Source organism: Loxodonta africana, chromosome 13 (genome assembly GCF_030014295.1).
Source record: "Loxodonta africana isolate mLoxAfr1 chromosome 13, mLoxAfr1.hap2, whole genome shotgun sequence".
In the NCBI taxonomy this organism is placed as follows: Eukaryota; Metazoa; Chordata; class Mammalia; order Proboscidea; family Elephantidae; genus Loxodonta; species Loxodonta africana.
The window spans coordinates 51,370,250-51,386,844 of NC_087354.1; the positions used below are offsets into that span (position 1 = coordinate 51,370,250).

The 16,595-nt window shown below is 40.1% G+C and overlaps 1 protein-coding gene across 3 annotated transcripts in view; it reads right to left on the minus strand.

Annotated features, from left to right (window-relative positions):
* Positions 1-16,595, minus strand: part of ZNF609 (zinc finger protein 609) — a 225,617-nt gene that overhangs the window by 195,811 nt on the left and 13,211 nt on the right. Inside the window, exon 1 of one of the 3 annotated variants that reach the window (XM_064267404.1) lies at positions 5,443-5,580. The exons of the other annotated variants lie outside the window; for them this stretch is intronic. The gene's annotated coding sequence lies outside the window, so the exon portion shown is untranslated. Of the gene's footprint in view, positions 1-5,442; positions 5,581-16,595 lie in introns of those variants that run through there. 3 annotated transcript variants of the gene reach the window in all.

The following is a 16,595-nucleotide window of genomic DNA, read 5'->3' on the forward strand; positions in this document are numbered from 1 at the left end:
TATAGTTGTGGGTACCTGTATATACGTATTTGTATGTGCTGCATATATATTCACATATATAACACAGCACATAGGGGGAACAGCTATGGAAATTTCTCAGACATATCCAAACACCTCATGGGACTGAGTTCTGGGCTTGAAGGCTAAGGACCATAGTCTCGGGGGACATCTAGGTCAACTGGCATAACATAGTTCATTAAGATAATGTTCTACATCCTAATTTGGAGAGTAGTGTCTGGGGTCTTAAAAGCTTGCAAGCAGACATCTAAGATACGACTATGGGTCTCCTCCCATCTGGAGCAAAGTAGAGTGAAGGAAACCAAAGGCTCAAGGAAGCAATTAGTCAACAGGAGTAATGGCCCCCAAGAACCCTAGCCTCCTCTAGCCTGAGAGCAGAAGAACTAGGTGGTGGCTTGGCACTCAGCTACTACTACTGACTGCTCTGACCAGGAACACAATAGAAGGTCCTGGCTAGAATGGGAGAAAAATGTAGAAAACTCAAATTCATAAAAAAAAAAAAAAAGAGACCAGACTTAAAAAAAAAAAAGACCAGACTTACTGAACTGATAGAGACTGAAGGAGCACCTGAGACTATTGCCCTAAGACACCCTTTTAACCTGGAACTGAAGCTACTCCCAGAGGTCACCTTTCAGCTAAGTAATAGGTTGGCCTATAAAATAAACAAGGACACCTGTGAGGAATGTGCTCCTTAGAATAACCAACTATATGAGACCAAACGGGCAACATTTGCCCAAAAGCAAAGGCAAGGAGGGACAGGAAAGCTGGAAGGATGGAAAGGGAGAGGACAGGGTGGAAATGGAGAGAATACGAACACTGCGGGGATAGTAACCAATGTCATGGAACCATCTGTGTATGAACTGTCGAATGGGAAACAAATCTGCCATGTAAACTTCCACCTAAAACACACTAAAATGTTCAAAAAAAAAAAAAGCAAACTAATGGACTACAACTATCCCAGCATCCACCAGGCTGAGTCTACAGCAACTAGACGGTGCCCCATTACCACCACCAACTGCTCTGACAAGTATCATAATCGAGGATCCTGGACAGAGTGCGAGAAAAATGTAGAACAAAATTCTAACTCACAAAAAAAGACCAGACTTACTGGTCTGACAGAGACTGAAGAAACCCCAAGAGCATGGGCCCCGGACATCCTTTTAGCTAAGTAATGAAATCACTCCTGAGGTTCACCCTTCAGCATGAGATTAAAAAGGCCTATGAAACAAACAATAATACACGTAGTTCAACCATATATACGAGACTAAATGGGCATACCAGCCCAAAACTAAAGACGAGAAGGCAGGAAAGGACAGGAAACCTGGACGAATGGAAATGGGGAACCCAAAGTCAAGAAGCAGTCAGTCTTGACACATCATGGGGTTGGGAACCAATGTCACAAAACAATTTGTATATTAATGAGAAACTAAATTGCTCTGTAAACTTTCACCTAAAGCACAACTAAAAAAAGAAAGAAAAGCACAGAAACAAAACTGTGGGAAATGAATCAGTGAATTACAAGAAAAACTGAGACATTCGTCCAGAATGCAAAGGAAAAAGGCAGTGAAAATAAAATAATAAGGGAAATTGAGAGATAAAGCAGCTAATACCAGTAAAAAGAAAACTGAAGAGACTAGAAAAAATAGAAGAGCAGCAACCTATCAAAGACATAATAAATGAAGAATACCTTGAGTTGAACAAAGATCTTGCACGCAGATTGAAAAGGCTCACTATATTTTCAGCAAATCAATTAAAAATGCCACATTTGCACGCATTCTGGCAAAATTTTCAAACTACAAAGAACAAAAACTGGGCTGACCTCAGACTGCTCAGCAACATTAAATGTTAAAAGATAATGAAAAATCTGCAGGATTTTGAAGAGAAAGGCTGTTAGTCAAGAATCTAATACTGAGCAAAGCTGTTTGTCATGTAAAAGAGAATTATTTTCAGCTATGTCTGGGCTCATATATATCCATCTTGTTAAAAATTACCTGAAGCACTGAAATTAAATGAAGCATAAATCTGAACAGTTTTTAAACTGAATTTTGTAACCTGAAGAGTAGCTCAATGTAGGTATTAAAAATTATTCCTGAAAAACAGCTGAAGCAAAATCTAGCATCTGTAGGAATTATAGAAGCTCAAAAACTTTTCAACCTTAACACCAACCAGGAAAAAAAAACGCTAAGTTATAAAGCTGACACATTCTCAAATTCCTTCTGCCCCTATTCAATATGCCAAGCCAATTGTTTTGTTATTTTTTTTCAAGTAAGCAAAAAATACTGCCATTATAGTTGTGTTTCTTCTCTAAAGAGAGCTGGGGATAAAAGGAATATTTGATGGTCTGTACTCATTTCCAAAAAGAAAAGACCAAAATGGATGTCAGAAGAGACTCTGAAACTTGCTCTTCAATGCTGAGTAGCTAAAGTGAACGGAAGAAATGATGAAGTAAAAGAAATGAACAGAAGATTTCAAAGGGTGGCTTGAGAAGACAAAGTAATGTGTTACAATGATATGTGCAAAGAACCAGAGTTAGAAAAACAAAAGGGAAAAACATGCTTGACATTCCTCAAGCTGAAAAAACTAAAGAAAAAAGTCATGCCTTGAGTTGCAATACTCAAAGATTCTATGGGCAAAATATTGAATGACACAGGAAGCATCAAAAGATGGAAGGAATACAGAGTCACTGTACCAAAAAGAACTGGTTGACATTGAACCATTTCAGGAGGTAGCATATAATCAAGAACCGGTGGAACTGAAGGAAGCAGCAGCCCAAGCTGTGCTGAAGGGAATGGCAAAAAACAAGGCTCCAGGGATTGACGGAGAATCAATTGAGATGTTCCAACAAACAGATGGTAGCACGGCAAGTGCTCACTCGTTTATGTCAAGAAATTTGGAAGACAGATACTTGGTCAATCGACTAGAAGAGATCCATATTTGTGCCCATTCCAAAGAAAAGTGAACCAATAGAATGCAGAAATTATAGAACAATATCATTAATACCACACACAAGTAAAATTCTGCTGAAGATCATTCAAAAGCAGTTGCAGCAGTAATATCAACAGAGAGCTGCCAGAAGTTCAAGTTGGATTCAGAAGCGGAAGTGGAATGAGAGATATCATTGCGGATGTCAGTTGGATCTTGGCTGAAAGCAGAGAATTCCAAAAAGATATTTACCTGGGTTTTATTGACTATGCAAAGGCATTTGACTGTGTGGCTCATAATAAATTAAGGATAACACTGCAAAGAACGGGACTTCCAGAACAGTTAATTATGCTCATGGAGAACGGAACATAGACCAAGAGGCAGTCGTTCGAATAGAACAAGGGATACTGCATGGGTTAAAGTCAGGAAAGGTGTGTGTCAGGTTGTATCCTTTCACCATACTTAATTCAATCTGTATACTGAGCAAATAATATGAAAAGCTGGACTATATGAAAACGAGGCATCAGGATTAGGGGGAGATTCATTAACAACATGCGATACACAGATGACAACACTGCTTGCTGAAAATGAACAGAACATGAAGCACTTACTGATTGCATTATGGATTGCACCTCAACATAAAGAAAATAAAAATCCTCACAACTGGACCATAAGCAACATGATGATAAATGGAGAAAATATTGAAGTTGTCAAGGATTCCATTTTCCTTGTATCCACAAACAACACCCATGGAAGCAGCGGTCAAGAAATCAAATGATATATTGCATTGGGCAAATCTGCTGCAAAAGATTTCTTTAAAGTGTTCAAAAGCAAAGATGTCTCTTTGAGGACTAAGGTGCACTTGACCCAAGCCATGGTATTTTCACTCGCTTCATATGCGTGTGAAAGCTGGACAATGAATAAGGCAGGCTGAAGATGAATTGACGCCTTTGAATTACGGTGCTGATGAAGAATATTTGAATATACCATGGACTGCCAGAAGAATGAAGATATATGTCTTCAAAGAAATAGAGCTGGAATGCTCCCTGGAAGCAAGGATGGCAAGACTTTCTCTCACTACTTTGGACACGTTATCAGAAGAGGCCAGCTCCTGGAGAAGGACATCATGCTTGGTAAAATAAAAAGAGGAAGACCATCATCAAGATGGACTGACACCTCAACTACAAAAAGACAAATAACCCAATTAAAAAATGGGCAAAAGATATGAATAGACACTTCACTAAAGAAGACATTCAGGTAGCTAACCGATCCACAAGGAAATGTTCACGGTCATTAGCCATTAGAGAAATGAAGATCAAAACTACAATGAGATTTCATCTCACTCCAACAAGGCTGGCATTAATCTAAAAAACACAAAATACTAAATGTTGGAGAGGCTGTGGAGAGATTGGAACACTTATACACTGCTGGTGGGAATGTCAAATGGTACAACCACTTTGGAAATCGATTTGGCACTTCCCTAAAAAGCTAGAAATAGAACTACCATACGATCCAGCAATCCCACTCCTTGGAATATATCCTAGAGAAATAAGAGCCTTTACACGAGCAGATATATGCACACCCATGTTTATTGCGGCACTGTTCACGATAGCAAAAAGATGGAAGCAAAAAAGGTGCCCATCGACGGATAAATGGACAAATAAATGATGGTATATTCACACAATGGAATACTGCGCATCAATAAAGAACAGTGAGGAATCTGTGAAACATTTCATAACATGGAGGAACCTGGAAGGCATTATGCTGAGTGAAATTAGTCAGTTGCAAGAGGACAAATATTGTATAACACCACTATTATAAGAACTTGAGAAACAGTTTAAACTGAGAAGAAAACATTCTTTTGTGGTTACGAGGCGGGGGAGGGGGGAGAGAAGTGGAAGGGTTGAGGGTGGGAGAGGGGTATCCACTAATTAAATAGTTGATAAGAACTACTTTAGGTAAAGGGAAAGACAACACACAATACAGGGGAGGTCAGCACAACTGGACTAAGCCAAAAGCAAAGAAGTTTTCTGAATAAACTGAATGCTTCGAAGGCCAATGTAGCAGGGGTCAGGGGTTTGGGGATCATGGTTTCAGGGGACATCTAAGTCCACTGGCATAATAAAATCTATTAAGAAAACATTCTGCATCCCACTTTGAAGAGTGGCATCTGGAGTCTTAAATGCTAGTAAGCAGCCATCTAAGATGCATCAATGAGTCTCAACCCACCTGGATCAAGGGAGAATGAAGAACACCAAGGACACAAGGTAATTATGAGCCCAAGAGACAGAAAGGGCCACATGAACCAGAAACTACATCCTGAGACCAGAAGAACTAGAAGGTGCCCAGCTACAACTGATGACTGCCCTGACAGGGAGCACAACAAAGAACCCTTGAGGGAGCAGGAGAGCAGTGGGATGCAGACCCGAAATTCTCATAAAAAGACCAGACTTAATGGTCTGACTGAAACTAGAAGGGCCCTGGTAGTCATGGCCCCCAGACCTTCTGTTGACCCAGGACAGGAACCATTCCCAAAGCCAACTCCTCAGACATGGATTGGACTGGACAATGGGTTGGAGAGGGATGCTGGTGAGGAGTGAGCTTCTTGGATCAGGTGGACACTTGAGACTATGTTGGCATCTTCTGCCTGGAGGGGAGATGAAAGGGTAGAGGGGGTTAGAAGCTGGCGAAATGGACACAAAAAGAGAGACTGGAGGGAGGGAGTGGGCTGTCTCATTAGGGTGAGAGTAACTGGGAGTATGTAGCAAGGTGTATGTAAGTTTTTGTGTGAGAGACTGACTCGATTTGTAAACTTTCAGTTAAAGCACACTAAAAATTATTAAAAAAAAAAAAAAAAAGATGGACTGACACAGTGGCTGCAACAATGGGCTCAAACACAGCAATGATTGTGAGGATGGCACAGGACCAGGCAGTGTTTTGTTCTGCCGTACTCAGGGTAGCTATGAGTCAGAAGCAATTGAATGGCACCTAGCAACAACAACAACTTATTTCTAGGTTCCATATCTTAAGTGAGATATTCTGAAGTGAAAGCATGTCCAGGAAAGTATGGTAGAAAAAACCTGGATACCATTTCATAGGAGGAAGGGTCTTAGAAAGTGGGATTCCTTAGTGTGAAAAGGATACTACTGAGGGGAGACAGGCTGGTTAACTTCAAACAGATGATGGCTGCAGTATAGGACAAAGAAACGTATTCTGCAATGCTAAGTGCAGAAATTAGAATAATGAGTAGAAGTTAGAGACAGGTGTTTAACTCAGAAAAACTTGAATAACCTGAGATTTCCAACAATGACACACAATGCTTAAGGAGGCTGTCTTCATCACAAAGTATTGGAGCAGAAAAAGCACAATTACCTGTCAAGCAAATTGCATAAAGATTCTGCTACATGTGATGGGTTGGTCTGGACATGCCCACGATTCTATAATCTACGATTCAATAAAAGTACCTACCGAAAAGTGCTTTCTCTACTGGAAAATGACTCAGAATTTCTGAATAGATACAAAGAAAACATATCCTGAGAACGATCTTCGATAGTCCTGGTGTTCTTTTGGAAAGCCCCTGTCTTATTTTTCAGGGTATATGAGTTTTATTTTAAATAACGGTTTTCAAAAAGCACTACTTTTCAACCAGGTGACTTTTCAAAAATGTAGCTCTCCAAACCCAGCAGGCTTCCTAGTAACTTTGGTGGTACATTTCCAAGGATACACCGTAGAATTGCCAAAGGTTCTTTAATCAGCCTGGCTACAGCAGCCAGCCACTTCCCACTGCTTCCTACAGCATCCCTGGCTTTATCCGGCTAGTAATTGTCTCGCTGACAGGTCGCTGCAGAGATGTTTAACTCCAGGAGGTAGGGTAACTAACATGCTAACTGGAAATGAAAAGCACTGACCTCTTCTTCCATAGCAGAGAAAGTGCAGAATCAGGAAACCACCACCATACGGAGACTACAGGCATTTTCCACTTGCAAGAGCTTCTGTGAATACTTTCCTCTTTTCCCTTTCTGCCTAATTGTACTTCACCTCCCTATCTAAGGATCACAATTCACCCGACTCTGTGGAATGAACTTGTCCACCATGACTTGTCGGTACCATCTGCGCTTTTGTTTCTGCACCTGATCACTAAGTAACTCCTCTCCATATGGATATGGCTAAGGGACTGAGATAGGTCATGATAATCACTCTCCAGACCCTGTACCAACCCAAAGCGTTCACTCTCAAAAGTAAGAGAAGTTCAAATCCCAGTTTCCTGTCTGCAACCCAAATTCATTTCTCAAGACTCCCAGACCACGAACTGGTACATGTGTAACTCACATGCTTCAGGTCATTAATTGCTTTTCCTAGTGCACAGGCCATAGCTTGCACCACTCCCCCACCTCAGAAATGAACAAGGCCTCTCTTCAAGAAGGCTAAGAATGAGAAAACCAGTTTTCGAGAGAGGGCTCTTGCCCTAGGGTATAAAGAGCAACTGACCCTACTTATGTCCAAACATAATAATGAAAACAGTACTTCTCTTTCCACCCAGATAGAACTTGGTACCCATTCCAGAGAATTTCAAAACTAAAGCCTCTTTAATTGGTAACTACCCAAAAGACAATCCAGTCTAAGTAGCAAATTGCCCAATGTTGCTCTAATGTAAATGTATCTGTCCTCCCCTCTTCTTATGGGTTTTGGATCAATCTTCTTATAGGCTTTGGCCTGGATAACTGTCATTTGGGTATGACTGTGTATAATCTGTTTGGAACCACACGTCACACAAATGAAATGAGAACAATCTGTCTGGCTAGGTATTTTCCTCCAAAAGCTGCATGCCCAGAGCGGGGCAGGGGAGAATGCTAAACTTGGTTATGGCAAAGTAGCGTGGTATAGTAAAACGAGCAATGAACTTAGAAGATGAGATTTCTGGACTCAAATTTCCACTGACCCTAGCCAGGTTGCTAGCCAAGGCACTTCATTAAACATTAATTTTCTCAGTATAAAATGGAAGAAGAATCCATCATGGTTCTAAGTGTATTATGGGAATATAAATCTGAAAAATAGAAAACTCTCAAAAATACAAGATGACACAAATATGCATATTACTCGTAAGTACTGTGCTTCTTTAAAAAAAAAATACCACCTATATGAGACCAAATGGTCAACCATTACTTTAAAACAAAGATAAGAATGTAAAAGGAAGGGAAACTAGATTAATGGAAACGGAACAACCAGAGCAGAAATGAGAGTGTTCACGCATTGTGAAGAAAGTAACCAACGTCACTGACCAACTTGTGTAGAAATTGTTGAATGGGAGCCCGAACTGCTGTGTAAACCTTCGCTGAAAACACAGTAGGAATTTATTTAAAAAAAAAAATTATATGTCTATATCTATATAGATATATATCTAACGACCCGAATATTCTCTCAAGATTCTGGTGTCTGATCTTCAAGAGGAAAATTTCACGATTATACTTTTTATAGGGCAGCTACAGTATTAAAAAAATAATAATAAAGAAAAAAGTTTAATTTTTTTTTTTTTTAACAAATTAAGTTACAGGTAGCACTGATACCCAGCTGAGTTCTGTGAAAGAAAATGGCAATCTCTTCTTCTTCCATGACCTTAGTGATCCAGGTTTCCATTTTAAGCTAATCCTGTCTTCGGATGTGCTTCACAAAACCCTACATTGCAGTGACTGGCAAAAGAGGCTCCATCTTGCTTCAAAAATCCCTCAGGGCCAAGGTTCCAATCCCAAGGCTCATGTTTTTAACATCTGGACTACCTCTTGCACCAAATGTTACAACTCACTACACTGCTGACCCAACTGACAGGTCTACAGATCTAAACTGTGTGAGGTTCACAGGGTTTGCTGCCCCAAGGAACTGTCACTAAACCAGTGGGATACAACAAGTTGCTGAGAATAGAACTATATTATACCATCTTCACAGAATTCCAGATGCTTGCCTGAAATCACATTCTACTCAGCCACCCTCAGGTGAGGGTAGTACATGTAAACCATCCTCGGTGACTCTGAGTTTACCCAGCTGGAAGGACAGACATCTCCCTCTCCACCTGCCATGCTTCATAGGCGCTCACAACTCAACTGAATTTCCACCTAGGGCTCTAATGGGAAACAACTTCCCTTTGGGCCTCTCTCTTTATTACATTAATTACTGTAACAAAGGAACTGTGTCATCTCCTCAAGCACCATAGCTCTCAGCCCATATCTCCAATGGGGATCAGATAAAGAACAGACTAACAGCGTCAATGTGAGAAGACAGACCCAATTCAACAGGGCTCATCTGACCATGTGTCATCTGAGGACAGAGCAGTGAAAACGCAGCATCTTTCACTCCCTGAGTGTTTATATGCTGCAGCTCATGAATAGTTTTATGGACCTCATAGGCTGCTATTCTGAGACAAAGGTTATGAGGCTTGACCTGTTTCATTTCACATAAGCAACTGACACCTCCTCCAGGACATAACTATTGCAACAGCGCTCAGGTTTAGAACCTTGGTGTTTGTCAATACTGTTCTGTGCCAGCATATAACCCACAATATGTTAAATATCAGACTGAATATGTAAATGATTCAGTCTTGACACTACAGGAATTCATTTGGTGGCACGAGTCCACAGACAAAACCCTTACCAAGGACTGTAGGCCAAGAAGAAGGAGGAAAGGTTATCTAAACAACCAAAAAAGCACCACTGCCACGGCCCTATAATTAGAAGGCTTGTAGCCCTTTATAATTTACTTCTTATCCTCAGAGGTAAACTTTCTGTGCTAAAGAGAAAGAGTTGATCTCAAATTCTCAGGAAAAAAATGAGTGGCAGAGATGACCAGTTAATACAACTATTAATCAAATTTATGCACCAACCACTAAGGCCAAAGATGAAGAAATTAAAATTTTTACCAACTTCTGCAGTCTGAAATTGATCAAACATGCAATCAAGATTTACTGATAATTACTGGTGACTGGAATGCCAAAGTTAGAAACAAAGAAGTAGGATAGGTACTTGGAAAATATGGCCTTGGTGACAGAAACAATGCCAGAGATTGCATCACAGAATTTTGCAACACCAATGACTTATGCATTGCAAATACCTTTTTTCAACAACATAAATGGCAACTACACATGTGAACCTTGCCAGATGGAATACAAAGGAATCAAATTGACTACATCTGTGGGAAGTGATGATGGAAAAGCTCAATATCATCAGTCGGAACAAAGCCAGGGGCCTAGTGTGGAACACATCATCAATTGCTCATATGCAAGTTCAAGTTGAGGCTGAAGAAAATTAAAACAAGTCGACAAGAGCTAAAATATGACTTTGAGTATATCCAACCTGAAGTCAGAGACCATCTCAAGAAAATATTTTACACGATGAACATAAATGACTGAAGACCTGACAAGCTGTAGGAAGACATCGAGGACATCATATATGAAGAAAGCACAAGGTCATTAAGAAGACAGGAAATAGGGAAAAGACCAAAATAGACGTCAGAAGAGACTCTGAAACTTGGTCTTGAACGTAGAGTAGCTAAAGCAAATGGAAGAAATGATGAAGAGGTGAATGGAAGATTTCAAAGGGAGGCTTGAGAAGATAAAGTATTATAATGAAATGTGCAAAGACCTGGAGTTAGAAAACCAAAAAGGAAGCACGGCATTTCACAAGCTGAAAGAACCGAAGAAAAAGTTCAAGCCTCAAGTTGCACTACTGAAGGATTGTGTGGAAAAAATACTGAACAATGCAGGAAACATCAAAAGATGGAATACACAGTTACTATACCAAAAATAAGTGGTTGACATTCAACCATTTCCAGAGGCAGCACATGATCAAGAACCCATGGTACTGAAGGAAGAAGTCCAAGGTGCACTGAAGGCATTAGCAAAAAAAACAAAGCTCCAGGAATCGACAGAACATCAATTGAGATGTTTCCACAAACTGATACAGTGCTAGAGATGCTCACTTGTCTATGCAAAGAAATTAAGAAGACAGCTACCTGGCCAACCGAATGGAAGAGATCTATATTTGTGCCCATTCCAAAGGTGATCCAGAAGAATGCAGAAATTATTGAACAATATCATTAATATCACACAGGAGTAAAATTTTGATGAAAATAATTTAAAAACAGTGGCAGCAGTACATCAAAAGGGAACTGTCAGATATTCAAGCCGGATTCAGAAGAGGACATGGAACGAGCACTATCACTGCTGATGTCAGATGGATCTTGACTGAAAGCAGTTAATACAAGATGCTTACCTGTGTTTTCTTGACTGTGCAAAAACATTTGATCGTGCAGACCATAACAAATTATGAATACCATTGCGAAGAATGGGACTTCCAGCACATTTAACTGTGCTCATGCAGAACCTGTACACAGACCAAGAGGCAGTTGTCGAACAGAACAAGGGGAAACTGTGCGGTTTAAAATCAGGAAAGGTGTACGTCAGGGTTGTATCTTTTCAACATACTTATTCATCTGTATGCTGAGCAAATAATCTGAGAAGCTGTACTGTATGAAGAAGAACTCGGCACCAGGATTGGAGAAGACTCATTAACAACCTGTGATATGTAAATGATACTTGCTAAGTGAGGAGGACTTGAAGCACTTACTAATAAAGATCAAAGACTACAATGGTCAGTATGGATTACACCTCAACATAAAGAAAACAAAAGTCATCACAACCAGACAAATAAGCAACGTCGTGCTAAATGGAGAAAAGATTAAAGTTGTCAAGGATTTCATTTTACAGAGATCGACAATCAATGTCCACGGAAACAGCAGTCAAGAAACCAAACAACATATTGCATTGGGCGAATCTGCTGCAAAAGACCTCTTTATGGTATTAAAAAGCAAAGATGTCACCTTTAGAACCAAGGTACACCTGACCCAAACCACGGTATTTTCAATCGCCTCATATGCACGCGAAAACTGGACAGTGAACGCGGAAGACCTAAAAAGAATTGATGCCTCTGAATGTGTTGGCAAATAATAGTGAATATACCATGAACTGCCAGAAGAATGAACAAATCTGTCTTGGACGAAGTACAGCCAGAATACTTCTTAGAAGAAAGATGGCAAGACTCTGTCTCACGTACTTAAGAAATGTTTTCAGGAGGAACCTGGAGAAGGACATCATGCTTGGTAAAGGGTCAGAGAAGGAGAGGAAGACCCTCCATGAAATGGACTGACACAGTGGCTACAACGTTGGGCTCAAGCATAGTAATGATTGTGAGGATGATGCAGGACTGGGCAGTGTGTCAATCTGTTGTACATAGGGTCGCTATGAGTCGAAGCAACTTGATGGCACCTGTCAACAACAGAGATGGCTAGGAATCAGATCTAAGAAATTGGTCCTTCACACAGAATTATTGTCATAATATTTAACTTTTCTGTACCTCAATTTCTTCATCTCTAATACAGTGAATAATATGGGTTAAGTTCATAGGGTTGAGATACAGGAAAAAAACCTTAGTGTTTTTCAGGAAATAAAAGGAATTACCTTCACTTTTTATATTCTAGACCTCACCTCCCCTTCCAAACCTCTTGCACAAGAACAACTACTGCCCTGTGGTAAACCTAAGGAGGGCACAGAGAAAATCTATGTATTTCCACACCACTTGACTCCCGTAAGAACACGGTGGAATCTACATGCACATCCTCAAGTGTATTTAGCCCTTGTCTACTTCTCTAGCCTTGTCTCATGGCCACACTCTGCCTCAGCCTCCCCCACCTTTCTTGCCTCATGGTCTTTACCTGGAAGATATTCCCCGCACATATGCCTGTGAGTGATTATTTGGTTAGCAGCACTTGCTTCCTCCACTCGACTACAAGTACTGTGAGGACAGCGGCTGTGTCTGTTTTACTCGCCATGGTATCCAAAAGAACACTATCATTTGGCTCACAGTCCAGGCTCAATAAATGTTTCAATAAACAAGTGAATGAACACTGCTGTCCTCATTGGGCAGGCATGATAGTGTCCTGCCATTTCTCCTCTCCATTCTTACTTCAGCTTTGTCATTAGCTTTAAACTGTCTCAACTACCTGCCAGTTGTTAAATCTACTAGAAGAGTGTGGATTCCTCTCTTTGGGACAAAGGGTGCAGACTCATTGAGAGACTAGGAGGAAGGTTAGAAAACAAACTCCTAACTACTCCTGAGTATTCTCTTAGCCTTCAAAGGGTCTCATCCACACAGCTGCCTCCCAAAATAGGACTAGTCCACAAATCAGGTGTTCTGGACATAACCAACTTATGGGAACCCCCATGTATATACTTAAATGTATAAGTTCTCCCAGACTTAAACCGCTCAGTTGTCACATTTTATGCACCTATGAATCAAAGGTGACAGAAAGCACAATAGTGATTATGTCTAGGAGGGGGATACAAAATAGGAAAAAGCATGATGGAACCTTGTGGGATGCTGGAAGTGTTCCATATTTTAATCTGGATGCTGATTATGTGGCTGTATACATATGTAAAAATTCACTGAGCTATAATCACTTAAGATTACTGTGCTTTATCTATGAACAAGAGAGCTACCTTACTGGATATTATGGTCTTGTTCTAAAGGGTCGCTATGAGTTGGAATCAACCCAATGGCAATGCGTTTGGTTTGGTTTTGGTTCTAAAGTAGCATTTTATGTGACCACAGTAAAAGGGAATCATGCCAACAACCTTCACAAGTTAGGGTACTTAAAGAAATGGCTCCAGAAGAAAAAAACAAAAAGGAGCTTATGGAATACCTGATGTTTGACTATACTGTGAAGAGATTTAATGATCTGCTGGAGAGTCTGAAAGAATAAGTGACAGTGACCTAACAAATTAAAAAAAAAAAAAAAGCAATAATTAATGATATTACATCGTGGAAAAACAAAAGTTGCACAAGAAAACAAATAACGATATATTAAATGGCTCAATAAAAAACAATATTTACTTAACACAATACTAAATATTAATTTAGTCAAAAATTTTGATATAACTATATAAGGATTTGATAAGGAGAAGGAGGCAATAAAACCAAAACCAGTTGCTTTTGAGTCGATTTCAACTCATGGTGATGTATGTGTTTCAGAGTAGAACGGCACTCCATACGATTTTCAGTGGCTATGACCTTCATTCCAAGGTGTCTCTGGGTGGATTCAAACCATCAACCTTTCAGTTAACAGTAGCGCACTTAACTGTTTGCTCCACCCAGGGACTCCTTCTATGGAGAAATGAGAAAGACTAAAAAGCTGAAAGCAGTTGCCTATGGGGAGTGAAACTTGGTGGGAAGGGGTAACCAGCAGATGATTGTTTTTCATGAAAAGCTGTTGTACCGTTTGACTTTTAACGCAAAACTCACGAGAAAACAAAAAAAGTTAACGTGTTACTTTGGTAAAACAGATTTCAAAATTATTTCATAAAAAGTTAAGGATTAACCCCCCGAAACATTCCTAGATTCCCTTAATAGGCTATTATAAAATGTATCAATCCAGTAATCTATCAAAACTCTTCTTGTAGAGGTGAATGTGCTTATGAAAGGGCAACATGAGGGACCCTTGTGGTGAAACTGGTCTGTATCTTGACTATGGTGGTGGATATACAAATCCACATGTGCTAAAACTGCATAGACCTAAATACACACACAAATGAGTACAAGTAAAAATGGGGAATGAGAGGTGAATTGTATCAATGTCAATATCTGGTTATGACAGCGTACTATGGTTTTGCAAGATGTTACCACCGGGGGAAAGGAGTCAAGTGTACATGAGATCTCTCTGTATTATTTCTACAATTCCAAGAGACTCTGCAATTATCTTAAAAAGTTTAGTTTAAAACAACACAAAAACTTCTTGACCTTTTAAAAAAAAATTTCTACCACCTCTACAGTTAAAACGAGGGGCACTGGTGGTGCAGTGGTTACAACGCTTGGCCACTAACTGAAAGGTGGCCAGTTTGAACCCACCAGCCACTTCGCAGGAGAAAGATGCGGCAGTCTGCTTCTGTAAAGATTTACAGCCTTGGAACCCCTATGGGGCAGTTCTACTCTGTTCTATAGGGTTGTAACGAGTCAGAAGTGACTCGACAGAAAGAGTTTTTGACTCTACAATTAAATCATTTTGTTTACTATTCAATAATAAAGCTAAATTCACTTCTAACTTGAAGGGTGTGCTCTCTCCAGTAGAGGAGTCTCAGAATTGAAGATGTCTACATATTCTTATTATCACTGGGCAATTTGATAATATTCCCTCAGTTTTTTAAAGCTGAAGCTTTTTTTTTTTTTTTGACATATCTTCATTAAAGCCTTTCCCTCATTTAGCTGCCAGCTCTGGTATGTATTTCTTGGGGATCAACAGAATACACATTATCACAAATACAGACAAACCGTGATTTTACATTGAGGGAAGTTTATTTTTATTTAGTTGATTCTTTTCGTAATGATGCCCAACATTTTTCTGTGAGCACACTGACCTAATTTTTCTAGGATTAGCTTACCAAGATTCCTAGTTCCCTCTGGGGACTACAACTCTTAGCTAGAAGTTACTCATCTTAAGAAAGTGGTTTGGACTTTCTGCTTCTTTAAATCCATGTCCACACTGAAGCCTATCTTCCACTTTTCATCCCACTCACACAGCAGTATGTCTCTGAAGTTTACTCTCAACAATTTTGGGATCTGTTACGGATTAAGCTGTGTACCCCAAAAAGATAAGCTGAAGTCTTAACCCCTGCATTGGTGAATGTGACATTGTTTGGGGAAACAGGGTTTCCTTTGCAAATGCCCAGTTAATGTAACAAAGTAATAAAAGAGCAGGGAGGGTCCTGATTGCCTCTGAGTGGCTGTTATAAACAAGGACAGAAAGAGTCACACACTGCGGGGGAAGACATCATGTGAGGATACAACTAAAAGCCAAGGTATGCCCAGAAATGCCTGGGACTTCCAGAAGTTGAAATAAACAAGGATCTTTTCCTAGAGCTGACAGCATATCCAGGTCAGGGCCTTGAATTTGGATCTGTAGCCTCCAGAAATGTCAGAAAAGAACTTCCTGTTCTTTAAAGCCACCCACTTTGTGGTATTTTGTTACTGCAGCCGGAGGCAGCTAAGACAGGCCCTAACTACCAGGAAGAGCTTAATGTCATGGAAAACCTGGATATTTCATTTTTGCAAAACATTTTTTTAAAACCTCAGATGTGTGTCACTGCTTAAACTCCTCCACTGAGAACTTTATCAAGATGGTCTTTGGAGGTAATGTCATAGGGAAGCAGCACACTGCAAAGGGAGGGAAAAAAAAAAGTGAGGAGGCAAAAAGACTCCATTCTACTCTTAACTCTACCTAATGTACAACTACCTCAAGCAAGTTACTGCCCTATTTGAGCCTCAGTTATTTCATCTGTAAAAAGGTGGGATAATTAATGTATCATTTTATATAGTGTAATTGGAGCCCTGGTAGCACAGTGGTTAAGAACCTGGCTGCTAACCAAGAGGTCAGCAGTAAGGCTCAGCGGTTCAAATCCACCAGACGTTCCTTGGAAACCCTATGCGGCAGTTCTACTTTGTCCTCTGGGGTCGCTATGAGTCAGAAGTGACTCGACAGCATCGGATTTGATATAGTGTAATACTCTCAGTGGAAACTGGAACAGCACCCTGAACTTAAATTCATTAATATTCCTACAGCAA